This window comes from Zosterops lateralis (genome assembly GCF_965231275.1).
Source record: "Zosterops lateralis genome assembly, chromosome: 29".
NCBI lineage: Eukaryota > Metazoa > Chordata > Aves > Passeriformes > Zosteropidae > Zosterops > Zosterops lateralis.
Window position 1 is genome coordinate 4,835,364 of NC_139789.1, and position 17,471 is coordinate 4,852,834.

Here is a 17,471-nt window from a genome sequence, read left to right on the forward strand (position 1 = left end):
AATAAAAAGCAAAACAAAAGAAAAGCATCGTTAATGTCCAGCAAAAAAAAGAAAAAAAAAAAAAAAAAAGGATTTTAAGGAGAAAAAAAAATAAGCTGGAAACAAAACAAAAAATCCAAAGCAAAGCATGAGAAATCAAACAAGGGATTTATGGAAAACAAAAGGAGGTGAGAGAACAGCACCAAGCAGTGTTTGCTCTGCGGGGAGAAAAAAGGGATTTGTGATAAGAACAGGCTTGGCTGGGCCACAAAATCCACAGCCTTGGCTCCAACCCCAACACCAGGAATGAAGGGAGAAGAGGAGCAGCAGTTGGAATGCCAGAGAGTAAAAAAAGAGTAAAAAAATAAATATATAAAAGCACAAAAGGAAGCCTTGAACATCTGAGAGAGCCTTTGTGAGGCTGTCCCTATCTCATCCCACATCTCCAAATGCCGTGTACTTGTTGCTTAATAATTTGTTACAGCAGGAACAGCCTGGAAGAGAAAAAAACTTGGGGAAGAGAGAGTTGCATCTCCTCCTCCTCTGCAGCTCAGGATGTGCCTGGGAGATAAAAGCCTTTCAGCACAACAGGGAGAAAGTGTTTATTCTGTTTTTTTCCTTTTAGTTGGAGAGGCAGGGCTGGAGAGCTGCTGGAATTTTTCCTCAAAAAAGCTGGAGGTTCAGGGGAGTAGGGTAAGGTGTGGGGCTGCACCTGAATTTATTAAAAAATGGGATTTGGGATAAGAGCAGGTTTGGCTGGACATGAATTCATGGCCTTGGGTGTCACTCCAGTGTTGGGAATGAAGGGAGAAGAGAGGCAGCAGTTGGATGCCAGAGAGTGAAAAATAAATATATAAATAAAAAAATATAAATATAGCTAAATAAATAATATATATATAAAATATGTATACAAAATAGATATTAAAATATGTATTAAAATAGATATTATTATAATATATATATATATTAAAATAGATTTAAAATATAAATATATATTAAACACTCCAGCATCGGGAATGAAGGAAGAAGAGAGGCAGCAGTTGGATGCCAGAGAATGAAAAATAAATATATAAATTTTTAAAAAATATAAATATAGCTAAATAAATAATATACATAATATGTATATAAAATATATATTAAAATATATATTAAAATAGATATTATTATAATATATATATATTAAAATAGATTTAAAATATAAATATATATTAAACACTCCTGCATTGGGAATGAAGGAAGAAGAGAGGCAGCAGTTGGATGCCAGAGAGTGAAAAATAAATATATTAAAAAAAGCTAAATAATATATATAAAATATGTATATTAAAATATTTATTAAAATATATTAAAATAGATAGTAAATATATATTATATATATTATATAATATATATATTAAAATATATTTAAAATATAAATATATATTAAACACCCAAGCACAAAAAATATATATTAAACACTCCAGCATTGGGAATGAAGGAAGAAGAGGGGTGGCAGTTGGATGCCAGAGAGTGAAAAATAAATATATAAATGAAAAATATAAAAATATAGCTAAATAAATAAATGATATATATAAAATATGTATATTACATATATATATATATATATATATATATATATATATATATATAACACTCCAGCATTGGGAATGAAGGAAGAAGAGAGGCAGCAGTTGGATGCCAGAAAGTAAAAAATAAATATATAAATAAAAATATAGATAAAAATAAAGCTAAATAAATAATAATATATAAAATATGTATATAAAATATTATATAAAATATGTATAATATATATATATTGATTGCTTTCAAGTGTTTGAATCTTCACAGCCTGATTCTCACCCCGTTTCACGTAAATTATAAGTATTTTTAAAAAATTATCTTGTGTTTTGCTTAGTCCTTCTCTGGACACAACTGGTGACCTCTCCATGTCTGCACCACATGGGGAAAACCAACCCCAAACTGAACCCTGGAGCTCAGGGAGGGTGTGGAGATGATTCAGGGAGTGGTTCCAGGCAGGGAAGGCAAAAAGGGCCAGAAATCCTCCTGCTGCTGCTGCACCCAGAGAGAAAACCCTCACCCCAAGCTCGTCAAACTCACACATTTCTGAATTAATGTTTGACCAAATCCAGATGCAGAGAGGAGGCATCTGGACACCCCAGAGCTGGAGATGTTGAAGGCCACACTTCAGGAATCAGCTGAAGCACAAAAAACATCCCAAGAACGAGCTCTGCCTCCTCCGTTCCCCGCGAGGTGGACACAACTGGTGACCTCTCCATGTCTGCACCACATTGGGGTAGAGCTCAGCCTGGGGGAAAACCAACCCCAAACTGAACCCTGGAGCTCAGGGAGGGTGTGGAGATGATTCAGGGAGTGGTTCCAGGCAGGGAAGGCAAAAAGGGCCAGAAATCCTCCTGCTGCTGCTGCACCCAGAGAGAAAACCCTCACCTCAAACTCACACATTTCTGAATTAATGCTTTGACCAAATCCAGATGCAGAGAGGAGGCATCTGGACACCCCAGAGCTGGAGATGTTGAAGGCCACACTTCAGGAATCAGCTGAGGCACAAAGAACATCCCAAGAACGAGCTCTGCCTCCTCCGTTCCCCGCGAGGTGGACACAACTGGTGACCTCTCCATGTCTGCACCACATTGGGGTAGAGCTCAGCCTGGGGAAAAACCAACCCCAAACTGAACCCTGGAGCTCAGGGAGGGTGTGGAGATGATCCAGGGAGGATTCAGGGAGTGGTTCCAGGCAGGGAAGGCAAACAGGGCCAGAAATCCTCCTGCTGCTGCTGCACCCAGAGAGAAAACCCTCACCTCAAGCTCACACATTTCTGAATTAATGCTTTGACCAAATCCAGATGCAGAGAGGAGGCATCTGGACACCCCAGAGCTGGAGATGTTGAAGGCCACACTTCAAGAATCAGCTGAGGCACAAAGAACATCCCAAGAACGAGCTCTGCCTCCTCCGTTCTCCGCGGCGTCACGCGGAATCCGAGATGCGTTTCGAGCTAATGAATCATTTTTTATTTATTTTTTTTTTATTTTTTTTTTACCAAATCTGCGCCGATGATTAAAAAACATCAAAGCTGGAATTAAAGGCTTACCCAAGAGCATGAGTTCATATTTTTTTTTTTTTTTTTTTTTTCAGCGTGTTTGCAACCGCTGCACAAGTACAAGTGGAGAGAATTAAGAGCAGGACAGATTGTAATATTTTAGTGATTGAATTAAGGGAGGAAAAAAAAATAAAATAAATCTTTGGCTGCACCACTGCTGGTCGTGTTCTTCTTTCTTCTTTTACAACATGGAAGGAGGAGCAGCCTGGTGCTCTCCATCCTCACATTTTCCCCACTTTTTGGGCAGGTGGTGCTCGGTCATTTTTCATCCAGGAGAAATTCGAGGGTTTTTTGTTATTTTTTTGGCAGGACTCCTGAGCAGGGCAAACTTCCAACAGCCAAACTCTTCCAACAAACACCAGCTCCAGAGGTGGGACCCCGCAGGGGGGACAGAAAGAGAAGAAAAAACAGCAAAATGTGTGGAAAAAGTCCATACCTGGACTGGCACAGCTTTTCCAAGGCTAAACAAAAAGGGTTGGGATTGCAAAAAAACCAACAAAGCACCTACAAAGAATTTTTTTTTTTTTTTTTTTTTTTTGTGGTGAGAGAAGCAGAACTCTCATAAAAGCTGGAGAGTAACTTTATTTAGAACATAAAGTATGAATATTAAGGAGTTTCTTTAGGAACCTTTGACAGGCAGCATTATAGATATTTTAATAATGCAAATCATTTAATGCCTTTAGTTTCATGCCTAAGTTAAAAAAAAAAAAAAGAGAGAGAAAAAAAAACCGCATTTAGATTCTGATTTTTAAACTACAATTAAGACACTTAAAATCAAAACAAAAGTCAAACTCCCTCAGATAAGTCACTGGTAGCCATGGTGACTGTAATATTTCAGATCCTGAGGTTTTATATCACATGCCCAAAAGGATGAAAATGAGTTTTCAGCACTTCACACTCAAAAAATTGGGCAGGGCAGAAAGGCTGAGCCTTTCACTGAGGATTTGCTGCCTCCTAAACTCTCATTTGGGATTTTTGGGATGATATTCCCCGTGGCCTTTGCATCCATCCCACTAAGAAGACACAGCGAGGAGTTTTCTTGGAAATTTGGGGGGTAAAGAAGATAAAACACAGAAATATTTGCCCTGTTAACCTACTTAATGATCAGCAGCTAATTAAATATTAACACTCTGAATGAAGGGGATGTTTTCCAGCTAAACACAATCATCCTCAAGGAAGATATGGGTGGGAAAAAAAAAATTAAAAAAAAAAAAAAAGGCGTTTAATCGATTTCTTTGTTCCCTTTTTCCAACTCCTTCCCTTAATTCCTCCCATTTCCCTCCACTCATTTTCCACTCCTGACACCATCTCTTTCATCAAAGCAATAAATAAAAGGAGACTAATATCGCCATTTAGAAGTGACTGGCAAATTTGCAGGGCTCAAATAAAGAGATTATAAATGAGGCTTGAGCTTCAGGAGGAGAAATAAATACTTTGTGTGAAAATAATGGACCCCTGGAAAACGCCTCAAGCGCGAGAGGAAAAGTTTGAAAAGTCTCCAGCCTCAAAAATTTAAGGGAATTTATTGTTTGGCAAAGGGAGAGCAAAGAAACATCCAGTATTTAAGAAAGAAAAAAATAAAAAAAAAAGGACAAAGCCCAGCAAACAAAGCCTTTTTTTTTATCATTTTTTTAATTCTATTTCAGGGCCCCAAAGGTTGGTCTCTCTTCCAGCAGCTGGACTGGTCAGCACTGGGCACTGCTGGCCTGATCCAGCCCTGCAACTCAGTGAAAACAGCAATTAAAATTGGATTTTACAGAAGTCAAGAGGCACCTGGTTTATTTTCCCAGCGCTTTCTGTCTCAGGTCCTGCTGATCCTCTGATTTCCTTATCTGAGTCCCATTTCCCCCCAAAGCTGGAAGCAAAGACACCCTGGAGTCCAAAGGTAAAGCAGCAAGAAGCTTTTTCCCATTTATTTATTTCTTAAATATTATTCTTTTTTAATGCCTTTAGAAGTCTCAGATGTTTTCCCCACTAAAATCTCTTGTTTTTCTTTTCTTCTGAGCCGGACTCGCTCGGGGCCCAGCAGAATTTATTCTGCTCCCAGGCATCAATCAGGAGGTTGTTTGCAAGCCAAAAGAGGTGGGATTTTGGTTTTCTGCACTAATAAAATTGGATGGCTGTCAAAAAAAGACTGGCTGGCCTGGTAAAACAGCAAAAAAAATAAAAAAAATAAAAAGTGGAGGGTGAAAGATGTGAAAATGTTCAAACTCTGCCACAGCCTGGGGTTTTAACATGAGGATCTGGGCAGGACATGCTGTACCCAGGATAAATTAAGGTGGAGGGGGAGAGGAAGAAAAACAGCAACAAAAAATCCCAGAATCGGATTTTTTTTTTTTTTTTTTTTTTTTTGAATGTTTGTCAAAGAGCCAGAGGTATCTTTGTGTTGGTGCAGTGGGAAAAGCAGGTTGGTGCCAAAAGGATCAGGGGGTTTTCAGGTGAGAGCCCAGGTTTGGACATGGGGTTTGGAGGGGCAAAAATGTCCCTTTTGGATTTTTTTTTTTCATATTTAGAGGGTTTTGTCCTGCACTGGGGTTTTCCTCAGTCCTGCCCAAAAGCTGGAGAGGTGACAATCACCAGCACCTTGTCACCACCTCGACCTGCTCTTGTCACAGAGATTGAAAATTAGAAGATGCTCCCCCCATTCCACAAACTTTTATTTATTTGACTGATTTTACTGATCATTTTTTGTCCAAGGACCAGCGAGCTCTCAGGTGAGAGGTCCACAAGCCCAGGTTTGGAGGGGCAAAAATGTCACTTTTGGATTTGCCATTTCTCTTTTTTTTTTCATATTTAGAGGGTTTTGTCCTGCACTGGGGTTTTCCTCAGTCCTGCCCAAAAGCTGGAGAGGTGACAATCACCAGCACCTTGTCACCACCTCAACCTGCTCTTGTCACAGAGATTGAAAATTAGAAAATGCTCCCCCCACCTCACAAATTTTTACTTATTTGATTGATTTTACTGATTATTTTTTTCAGTGGGCTCTCAGGTGAGAGGTCCACGAGCCCAGGTTTGGAGATGGGGTTTGGAGCAGCAAAAATGTCACTTTTGGATTTGCCATTTCTCTTTTTTTTTTTTTTTTTTCATATTTAGAGGGTTTTGTCCTGCACTGGGGTTTTTTCTCAATCCTACCCAAAGCTGGTCCAGTGACAACTGGAGAGGTGACAATCACCAGCACCTTGTCACCACCTCGACCTGCTCTTGTCACAGAGATTGAAAATTAGAAGATGCTCCCCCCATCCCTACAAATTTTTACTTATTTAATTGATTTTACTGATTATTTTTTGTCAGCCTCAAGGACCAGCAGAATCTCAGGTGAGAGGTCCATGAGCCAAGGTTTGGACATGGGGTTTGGAGGGGCAAAAAATGTCACTTTTGGATTTGCCATTTCTCTTTTTTTTTTTCATATTTAGAGGGTTTTGTCCTGTACTGGGGTTTTCCTCAGTCCTGCCCAAAAGCTGGAGAGGTGACAATCACCAGCACTTTGTCACCACCTCGACCTGCTCTTGTCACAGAGATTGAAAATTAGAAGATGCTCCCCCCATCCCACAAATTTTTATTTATTTCGTTGATTTTACTGATTATTTTTTGTCAGCCCCAACCCTAATCCCTCTGAGGCAGGAAAACAAACAGAGCAAATACAAAAAACCACTCGGAGCGTGTCCATGACTGTGACAGCCACAGGGATGTGACAGCAGTGACAGCATCAGGCACACGGGGGACACTCAGAGTGTGGAGTTTACATCCCATAAAATCCATGTACACCCCAAGTTCAGGCTCGTTATACACTCAATATTCCCTGACTTCAATATTCCATGTTTCCCCAGCTCAGGGTCAAACACAAAAGTGAAACTACAGCAGTGCCACGTCCAAAATAACCCAAAAAAATCCAAAAAAATCCAAAAAAAAAATCAAAAAAATTTCCAAAAAAATCCAAAAGAATTTCCAAAAAAATTCAAAAAAAATTTAAAAAAAAATCAAAAAAATTCCAAAAAAATCCAAAAAAAAATTCCAAAAAATTTTAAATAATAATAATAATAATAATAAAAATCCAAAAAAAATCCGAGCTGTGCCCTGCTGATGGAACAAGCCCGAGGGAGCAGCGGGTGCTCCTGAGCCTTTCCCAGCAGTGCAAAGGCCGGGAGGCACCTAGTGGTGTCGGGAAGCACAGCAGAGCCACCAAGGCCACCCCAAAAGTGTCACCTGGGCCACACAAGGCACTGCTGGACACTGCCCTCCCTCCCTGTGTCACCTCTGGGAGCTGAGCAGAGCTGGATCCAGGACATCCAAAAAAATCTGTCAGGACTTGTCTTCCCTTCTGCCAGCAGCCCTGGCACTTTTTTCTTTCACCCACTTTAAGAAAATCCCTCCTCACTTTGTCCCACACAACCATCCCAAGCCCTTTTTGCTCCACACCTGGGAAGAAGTCAGGAAAAATTCCGGCTTTTCCAGAGTTTCCAGAGGGAGCAGAGCTGGTGCCAGGCATGGATTGCACAGCCTGGGCAGTGTGGCAATAAAAAAGGAGAAGTTTACGCTGCTCTTCCCCTCCCTGCATCTCCACCCTCAAAATTAGAGCTTGGAAGGAGTCAAGGAGCTCAGGGAAAACCAGCATGAAGTGATGGAATAGCAAAGAGCAGCAGCAAAGCCCTTGTTCCTCCACGGAAATAAAATAATTGATAATTTTATAAAAAAATAATTTTCCAGCATCAAATTCCAGCTCAAATCTGCTTGAAGCCCATCCCTCTCCTCACCTGAACTTTGCACTCATGTTTGTCCTCATCAAAACTTTATTTTCTTTCCCAGCTCTGTCTCTGTGCCGCCCTGCCCTGCAAAGAGCCACCAAAAGAGCTTTTCTTAAAAATCCCAAATTTCTGTGCAATTCCAGCATTTCTTAATAAGTGAGAAAGTGTGAGAGGCAAAGCTCCTCCTTACAAAGCCTCACCACACTTGGAGGTAGGAAAAGGAACCTGTAGAGCATCCCCCAAGTTTATTTTTGGTCTAAATTTAGGCCCAGCTCGGGACTCTCCCAACACTGCAAGAGCAGGCAGCAGTTATTTTTACAGTGATTCAGCTCGAGCATAAACATTTACACCACGTCTACCAGATCTAACAACTAAATCTGTCTGAAACTTGCCATGTGGCAAGAAGAGGATGGATCATAGAAACCCCACAAAAACTCCACTTCAGCTCCAAAAGGGGAAAAAAAATTATCTGATTGAAGGGTGAAGCTGTAGAAGAGATGATAAGAACACCAGAGCAAGGCAGGCTCACAGCTTTTATCTTTCTCTCTTTTGTGGTTTTACTCCAAATCCCTGAATTCTCTCCTTCCCACCACTTTCTCAGAAAAAATAAAGTTTGGGGAGCTCAACATTCCCTTGATGGGAGCCCAGACATTTGTGAGAAGATCTTCCCTGCTCATCCTGGTTTTCATTGAGTCTTTCAAGGAATTATTCTCAATTAATTCCTCAGCAGCTTGTCTCAATTAATTCCCATGGAAAGGCCTGCACACGGGGACATTCTCTCCATCATCTGGAATGATGTTTTTCCCAGATTTTTGTGACCTTGCTTGGCACAACCCCACCTCACCAACGCTGATGGCTCAAGCACAGAAGTTTCTCCTGCTGAGGGTCCTGGAGGGTTTCACATTTCCTCTCCCAAAGCACATCCCCAGTGCTACAGGAGTGAATTCTGCAGCCTGAAACTCTCCCTCTACCTGATAAAAAGGGCTGGGAGTAAAATATGAAACCCATTTTGTAAGTCATGAAATTCTACCCAAGGAGGAAGAGAGGAAAAAAAAAAAAAACAAACCACAAACCCACCCAAACCCCAAAGTTTATTTCAAAATATAAGATTGGAGCCATTTGCTTTTCAATGCCCAGGAGTGGCTTTATCTGGTGCCATCAGCGTGTCCAGGCCTTTTTGTCCCCCTGGTCTTGCACAGCCTGCACAGGGACATTCTCTCCATCATCTGGAATGATGTTTTTCCCAGATTTTTGTGACCTTGCTTGGCACAACCCCACCTCACCAACGCTGATGGCTCAAGCACAGAAGTTTCTCCTGCTGAGGGTCCTGGAGGGTTTCACATTTCCTCTCCCAAAGCACATCCCCAGTGCTACAGGAGTGAATTCTGCAGCCTGAAACTCTCCCTCTATGTGATAAAAAGAACTGGGAGTAAAATATGAAACCCATTTTGTAAGTCATGAAATTCTACCTAAGGAGGAAGAGAGGAGAAAAAAAACAAACCACCCAAACCCCAAAGTTTATTTCCAAAGAGAAGATTGAAGTCATTCACTTTTCAATGCCCAGGAGTGGTTTTATCTGGTGCCATCAGCGTGTCCAGGCCTTTTTGTCCCCCTGGTCTTGCACAGCCTGTTCTGTGTTGAATGAAGGAGCAGAGAAGTGAATTTTCCTGCTCCAGGGGCAGCTCCAGGACAAGCAGTAGCAATTCCAAAGATGGAAATTGTGCCCGTGGCGTTGGAGCTGCAGTGCACCATCCAAATGGCATGTGTGAAACAGCCCCGAGCTTCTGTCCTCCTCAGGGAGCAAATAAAGTGCAAAAAAGTCACAAGTGGAAGCACCTAACAAGGAATTACTGTGGACAGGGGATGAATGTCCTTGGAATTATCCTCACAGCACATCCAAAGTCTTCCATCAGGTTTCTCCTTGTGTTTCCCCAATAAATCCACCTTCAGACAAGTAAAAAAGCCTTTAAACTGCCGACCAACAAGAAGCAGGATCCAAACTTGAACGGGCTTTGCTTTCAAATTAACAAAGAAAATAAACACGCAGCGATAGGGAACTTGACTGAGCTGCAGCTCCGGGGAATAAAACTGCTGCAGCTCCAGCCCGGGTGATTTATCACAGCCCTGAAACAAATTACTTCCATTTCTCAGTGCTGCACACACCCAGGGAACTCCCAAGTGCCAGAGGAGCAGTGCTACCAACACCTGGAGTGAGAAGTGCTGGAATTCCTGCCTGAGAAAGGAAAGGGGAGGCGCAGAGGGATGAAATGAGACGCCACAGGTGACACAGCCATGGAGCTTCACAGAGCACACAGATGGTCATCAGGGGGGGAAAAAAAATAGGATGAGGATTCAGAGAGGCTTCTCCAGACTGAACAATGCCTGGGAGAGCTTCCCCTCCACGGTGTGACACACACGGGTGGTTATTTCAGGAGGCAGCAAAGAGAGAGGCTGAGGAGAAAGGGTGCTCTGAAGGGAGGTGACAGGCTGACATCCCCCGAGACAGACACCACAACGCCCCCAGACAGACATCACAACCCCCTGAGACCCCCAGACAGACACCACAACTCATTGTGACAGACACCACAACTTCCCCAGACAGACACAACTCCCTGAGACCCCCAGACAGACACCACAACTTCCCCCAGACAGACACAACCCCCTGAGACCCCCAGACAGACACCACAACTTCCCCCAGACAGACACAACCCCCTGAGACCCCCAGACAGACACCACAACTCCCCCAGACAGACACAACCCCCTGAGACCCCAAGACAGACACCACAACTCCCCCAGCCAGACACAACTCCCTGAGACCCCCAGACAGACACCACAACTCCCCCAGCCAGACACAACTCCCCCAAGACCCCCAGACAGACACCACAACTCCCCCAGACAGACACAACCCCCTGAGACCCCCAGACAGACACCACAACTTCCCAAGCACTGTCTGACACGGACTCGGGGTGGAGACAGACAGAAAAACCCTGGGAACATAAACTCCTCCGTGAGCAGGTACCACCTGCAGCACTCAGAGCATCACCCCGACAGGTACCACATCACTCTTACAGGTACCAAATCATCTCAACAGGTACCACATCACCTCAACAGGTACCAACTGCAATACCCAGAGCATCACCCCGACAGGTACCACATCACCCTGACAGGTACCACATCATCCCAAAAGATACCACATCATCCCAAAAGATACCACATCATCCCAAAAGATACCATATCATCCCAACAGGTACTAAATCATCTCAACAGGTACCACATCACCTCAACAGGTACCACCTGCAACACCCAGAGCATCACCCCGACAGGTACCACATCACCCCGACAGGTACCACATCACCCTGACAGGTGCCACATCATCCCAACAGGTACCAAATCATATCAACAGGTACCACATCACCTCAACAGGTACCACCTGCAATACCCAGAGCTTCACCCCAAAGGTATCACATCACCCCAAAAAATACCACATCACCCTGACAGGTACCACCTGCCCTGTTCTGCCTTCAAAGCCCAAGTGACCCCCTAAAATCAAGGACTGGGGGTTCTGAAGGCAAAGCAGAGGGGATGAGGGAGCAGCAGAATGGGCCCGAAACACCAAAAAAAAATTGGGAATGTCTGGAACTGCAACACCTGGTGGCTTTACAAACCCGCAGAGCTGGTGCACCGGGAACAGGGCACCGAGAACCAGGAACCGGGCACAGGGTACCGAGAACCGGGAATCGAGTACTGGGCACCAAGTACCGGGCACAGGGCACTGAACACAGGACACCGAGCAGCAGGCACCGAGCCCGGGGACACCGAGGACTGAGCATGGGGCACAGGGCACCGGGCACAGGGCACCGAGCACCGAGTACTGGGAACCGAACAACGGGTACAGGGCACCGAGTACCGGGCACAGGGCACAGGGCACCAAGCACTGAGTACCGGGCACAGGGCACCGAGGACCGAGCACCGGGCACTGAGTACCGAGCACCGAGTACCAGGCACAGGGCACAGGGCACAGGGCACAGGGCACTGGGCAGGCCATGCCGGCGTTCCGTGCCCCCAGACCCGGGGAAGGCCCCGGGCCCCGCCGCCCGCCGGGCCCGGCCCCGCTCCCGGCCTAGGCCGCGCCGCCCCGCTCACCTGCTGGGCCGCTCCGCGCCGCCGAACTCGGCCCCGCCGGACTCCGCCATCGCCGCCGGCCCGGGGGAGGCGCCGGGCCCCGGTAAAGGAGCAGCGGCGGCGGGGACGGAACCGGGAGGGAGGGAATGAGGGAGAGGGGGAGCCGCGGGCTCCGCTCCGCGCCCACCGGGCCTGGCGCCGCCTCCGCCACCGCCACCGCCACCGGCTGTCACCGCCCCGCGGGGAGCGGGTGTCACCGCCTCACGGGGATCGGGGATTGTCACCTCCCCATGGGGACCGGGGACTGTCACCTCCTCAGGGGGATGGGGGATTGTCACCGCCCTCTAGGGATGGGGGATCGGGGCTGTCACCTCCCCATGGGGACCAGGGGTTGTCACCTCTCCACAGGGCTGGGGGATAGAGGTTGTCACCTCCCTCTAGGCCTGGGGAATCGGGGATTGTCACCTCCATTCAGGGCTGGGGGATATGGAGTTGTCACCTCCCCATAGTGCTGGGGGCTGTCACCTCCTCATGGGGCTGGGGGATCAGGGGCTGTCACCTCCTCATGGGGATCGGGGGTTGTCACCTCTCTCTGGGACTGGATGACCGGGGGTCTGTCACCCCCCAGGCCGAGGGGACCAGGGTCTGTCACCCCCCAGGCTGAGGGGACCAGGGTCTGCCACCCCCCAGACCGAGGGGACCAGGGTCTGTCACCCCCAGACTGAGGGGACCAGGGTCTGTCACCCCCAGACTGAGGGGACCAGGGTCTGTCACCCCCAGACCGAGGGGACCAGGGTCTGTCACCCCCCAGACTGAGGGGACCAGGGTCTGTCACCCCCAGACCGAGGGGACCAGGGTCTGTCACCCCCCAGGCTGAGGGGACCAGGGTCTGTCACCCCCCAGGCTGAGGGGACCAGGGTCTGTCACCCCCAGACCGAGGGGACCAGGGTCTGTCACCCCCAGACTGAGGGGACAGGACTCTGCCACCCCCCAGACCGAGGGGACCAGGGTCTGTCACCCCCCAGACCGAGGGGACCAGGGTCTGTCACCCCCCAGACTGAGGGGACCAGGGTCTGTCACCCCCAGACCGAGGGGACCAGGGTCTGTCACCCCCAGACTGAGGGGACAGGACTCTGCCACCCCCCAGACCGAGGGGACCAGGGTCTGTCACCCCCCAGACCGAGGGGACCAGGGTCTGTCACCCCCAGACTGAGGGGACAGGACTCTGTCACACCCCCCCCCCCCCCCAGACTGAGGACTTGGTGCTCTGTCCCCAAGGACATCCAGGGAGATGTCACCTCCCTACAGCTGCAGTGTCCCAGGGGTCTGTCACCACCTCACAGGCCACCAATTCCTCCCATCCCAGCATTGCCCAGCCCATGTCCTTTGCTGCAAATCCCAGGACTTTTCCATCGAGATTCCACCTGCAGGTCACTAAATGTCACCTGGAGATCACCAAATGTCACCTGGAGATCACTAAATGTCACCTGGAGGTCACCAAATATCACCTGGAGGTCACCAAATGTCACCCAGTGTCACCTGCAGGACCCATCGCTTGCAGAATCACCCAGAACTGCTGGGACATCCCTGATGGAAGAGGACAAAACCTCCTGCCAGGCCACCTGGAGCAGGATTTAATACATATATTAAATTTATATATATATATATATATATATATATATATATATATATATATAATAATACATAATAATAAATATATATAATATACTATATAATTATATAGTATATTTATATATAATATATAATATGATATATATTTATATATATATTTTATATATATATACATATATGTATACATATATATACACACATATATATACATATATACATATATATACATATACATATATACATATTTATACACACACATATATACACATATATATTTATATTTTTATATTTATATTATATATATTAAATAATTAAATATTTAATAAATTTAATATATATATATTTTTATATATTTTATACATATATATTGTATATATTAAAAAAAAATATTTTTTTGGCCAAAATCACCCCTCCTGCAGGAGCAGCACTACCCTCCAGAGGGTGCAGTCCTGTCGCCGGAGATTCCCTGCGCGTCCTTGTGCCAAAAAACCAAAAAAACCCTCCTCGGTCCCCACACATGGTCGGCATCAGAGCCCTCCCAGCTCTCCCCAAAGCCACCGAGGCCACTCGGGCTCCGTGTAATTCCCAAAGCCGGCTCCCATCTGCTCCGGGGGGCATTCCAGGCATCGGTGGGAATCAGGAAATTATTCGGAGCGCTGGTTTTTGCCAAGGGCCGGGGGTAGATTTCTTTGATTTCCCATGCTCGGTGTCCACATCTGTAAAAAGGGTAGAAAAGGGGGGAGTTTTTACATGAGAATAAACGCGCTTGGAGAGCCGTGAAAACTCCCCCCTTTTTCAAGCCAGCCTGATGAAAACTTCATGTTCTGGAGCCTTTTGCTTCGAGGAGAGCAATCTGTTTCGAAGTGGGGAAAAAAAAAAAAGGCAAAAAAAAGCTGTGTATTTTTCTTATTTAAACCTCCTAAATCTGCTGGAGCATTAAAAATATTTGGCATTTCCACAGCACATTTCATTCCCAGCTCCAAATGCGTTTTACAGACGTTCATTAATTAAGCCTCGCAAAACCTTGGGGAGAAAGGGAAGCTGTGCTTATTAATTTGCTTTTTGTGTTGCTGCAGCACACGGAGACCCCGGCCAGGACCTTGGGGCCTCGTTATTTTAGACACGACCTGCACAGAGGAGGAGATGTCAGCACGGGAAAAAACCATGGATGGACCCTCCTGGTGTGTTCTATCCCTTTCCTTTTCTGCAATTTGGGGCTGTCCCAGCTCTCCTCTCTTCTCCAGGGGTGAATTTTTTGTTGTTCTGGTGTTTGGGGAGGTTCTTGCCCCTCTTTCCCAACACCTCGTGATTGTCCCGTTTCCAGCTCGGCTTCATTTGACACCTTTCCCCTTTCTCCAGGGGTCAATTTATGGAATCACGGAGTTATTTGGGTTGGAAAAGACCTCCCAGACCACCGAGGCCGAGCTGTGGCTGATCCCCACCTTGTCCCCAGCCCAGAGCACTGAGTGCCACGGCCAGGAGTTCCTTGGGTGGGATGGGGACTCCAAAAACCTCCCTGGGCAGCCCCTGCCAAAGCCTGACCAGCCTTTCCAGGAGGAAATTTTCCCAAAATCCGACCTGAGCCTCCCCTGGCCCAGCCTGAGGCTGTTCCCTCTTGTCCTGTTGTCCCCTGGGAGCAGAGCCCGACCCCCCTGGCTGTGCCCTCGTGTCAGGGAGTTGCGCAGAGCCAGGAGGTCCCTCCTGAGCCTCCTTTTCTCTTTTTGAGCCCTCTTTTCTCCTCCTGAGCCTCCTTTCCTCCTTCTGAGCCCCTTTTAATCCTTCTGAGCCCCCTTTTCTCCTTGTGAGACCCATTTTCTCCTCCTGAGCCTTCTTTTCTCCTGAGACCCCTCTTCTCATTCTGAGCCTCCTTTCCTCCTTTTGAACCCCCCTTTCCCCTCCTGACCCTCCTTTCCTCCTTCTGAGCCCCTTTCCTCCTTCTGAGTTCCCTTTTCTCCTCCTGAACCTCCTTTCCTCTTTCTGAGCCCCCTTTTCTCCTTGTGAGACCCATTTTCTCCTCCTGAGCCTTCTTTTCTCCTTTTCTCCTCTTCTCATTCTGAGCCTCCTTTCCTCCTTTTGAACCCCCCTTTCTGCTCCTGACCCTCCTTTCCTCCTTCTGAGACCCCTTTTTTCCTCCTGAGCCCCTTTCCTCCTTCTGAGCCCCCTTTTCTCCTCCTGACCCTCCTTTTCTCCTCCTGACCCTCCTTTTCTCCTCCTGAGCCCCTTTTCTCCTCCTGAGCCCCTTCCCCATCTCCCCCATCCTCCCCTCCCCTGATCAGCACTCCCTGATCTGTGAGAGACACTTCAAACAAACCCTTTCCCCTCTATTATTTTTAGGTCCACCCCGACATTTGAAGTTATTTCTGTCCCAGGAAGGGCCGTGGCCCATCTCCATCCCAGGTGTCACACACCTCTGCTTCCCCTGCAGGAAAACCTGGGGCTGGATGCTGTAAATGCCTTTCACATGTTCCCCAGATCCCAGTTAAATTGAACCCCAGAAGGTCTCTCAAAGCAGGGGAAAAAAATAATAAAAAAAATGCATTTATGAGACCCTGGAAGGAAGATATATTCCATAAAAACTCTGGTGACCAGACTTGTGTCATGTGGGGGGTATTTCCTTGTTATTTCATATTGCTGATGGGATTTTACCTCTGGCAGCAAATCCAGGGGACTTTTTTAGTTACCATTATTGTTTGATTTTTATGGGCCATTTGATATTTATTTTTATTTCCCTTCGTTATTTGTTGAGTGCACTTAGCCCCCTTTCCCCGAGCAGCCTGCCTTATATCTAAAGGTGAGTTTTATGACCAGTGTTAGCACAGCACTCTGAGCAACTCACACAACTGTAATATATTTATCCCGTGCACTCAGGATATCCAGGCAGGCCTGGAATTCCTACTGTGGAGAGCCTGGAAAATCCCAACTCTAACTGGACTGAGTTAAAAAAAAATAAAATAAAAATAAACAACAAAAAAAAGGGAATAAACTCCAAACTTTTTATTTACATTCTTCTTCTTTTTGATCTCGATTTCAAGTTTTCAGGATTTATTTAAGTCATATTTTCACCTTTTTTTTTGCCTTTTTTTTTTGTTGTTGTTTTTTTTTTCCCCTTGCAAAACATGAGGTCTCTCCATGTACCTTTTGCTGCAAGCCAAGCTCTTGTGTATCCCACGGCTCCCACAGCTGGGCTTTAAAATCCACAGCCAACACTGGGAGAGTAATGACAAAATCATGAGCTGGCAATGCTGCCTTTCCCTCAGACCTCCTCATCTCATCCTGCTCAGGAGCAGGAATTCCTCAGCAGCTCCCAGCACCAGCATCCAGAGTTTTTTGGGGGGGGTTTTATTCCAATTTTTTAGATTTTTCCCAGCACTGGGTTGGTGTTTTGCCCAATTCTTGTTACATTTTTGGCTGCTTTATTTTCCCTTGTTGTGCAGGAGGCTGTGATGACCTCCCTCACTCTCTGCCTTGGTGATATCCCAGCTCCATCTCCCTCCTGCCCAGAGGGGTTTCTCCAATGCTTCTCCCTGTTTTTATTCCCTCTGGATTTCTGGTGCCCTGCTAATAATCCCTGTTTAATCCTGGAGTGAGCCCGGGGAAGGTCAGGAGCAGAGTCTGGGGTGTGTCTGCTGTGCCAGGAGGATGGACCAACCTTCCTCCCTCCCTTTTACCTGTCCCTTTTTGGGTGCATTTCCCCGTGGAGATGTTTGAGCTGCTGCAGGTTGATGGAGGTGGATTTTCCTCTTCTTCCCCCTTCAGCATCACCAACCACTGCCAGGGCTCACGGCAGAGAATTCCATGGTGGAGAGAAGCCACCAGGATGTGGCTATATCCAGGGATGTGGGACCCCCAGGGAGGGATGTGAGACCCTCAGAGATGTGAGATTC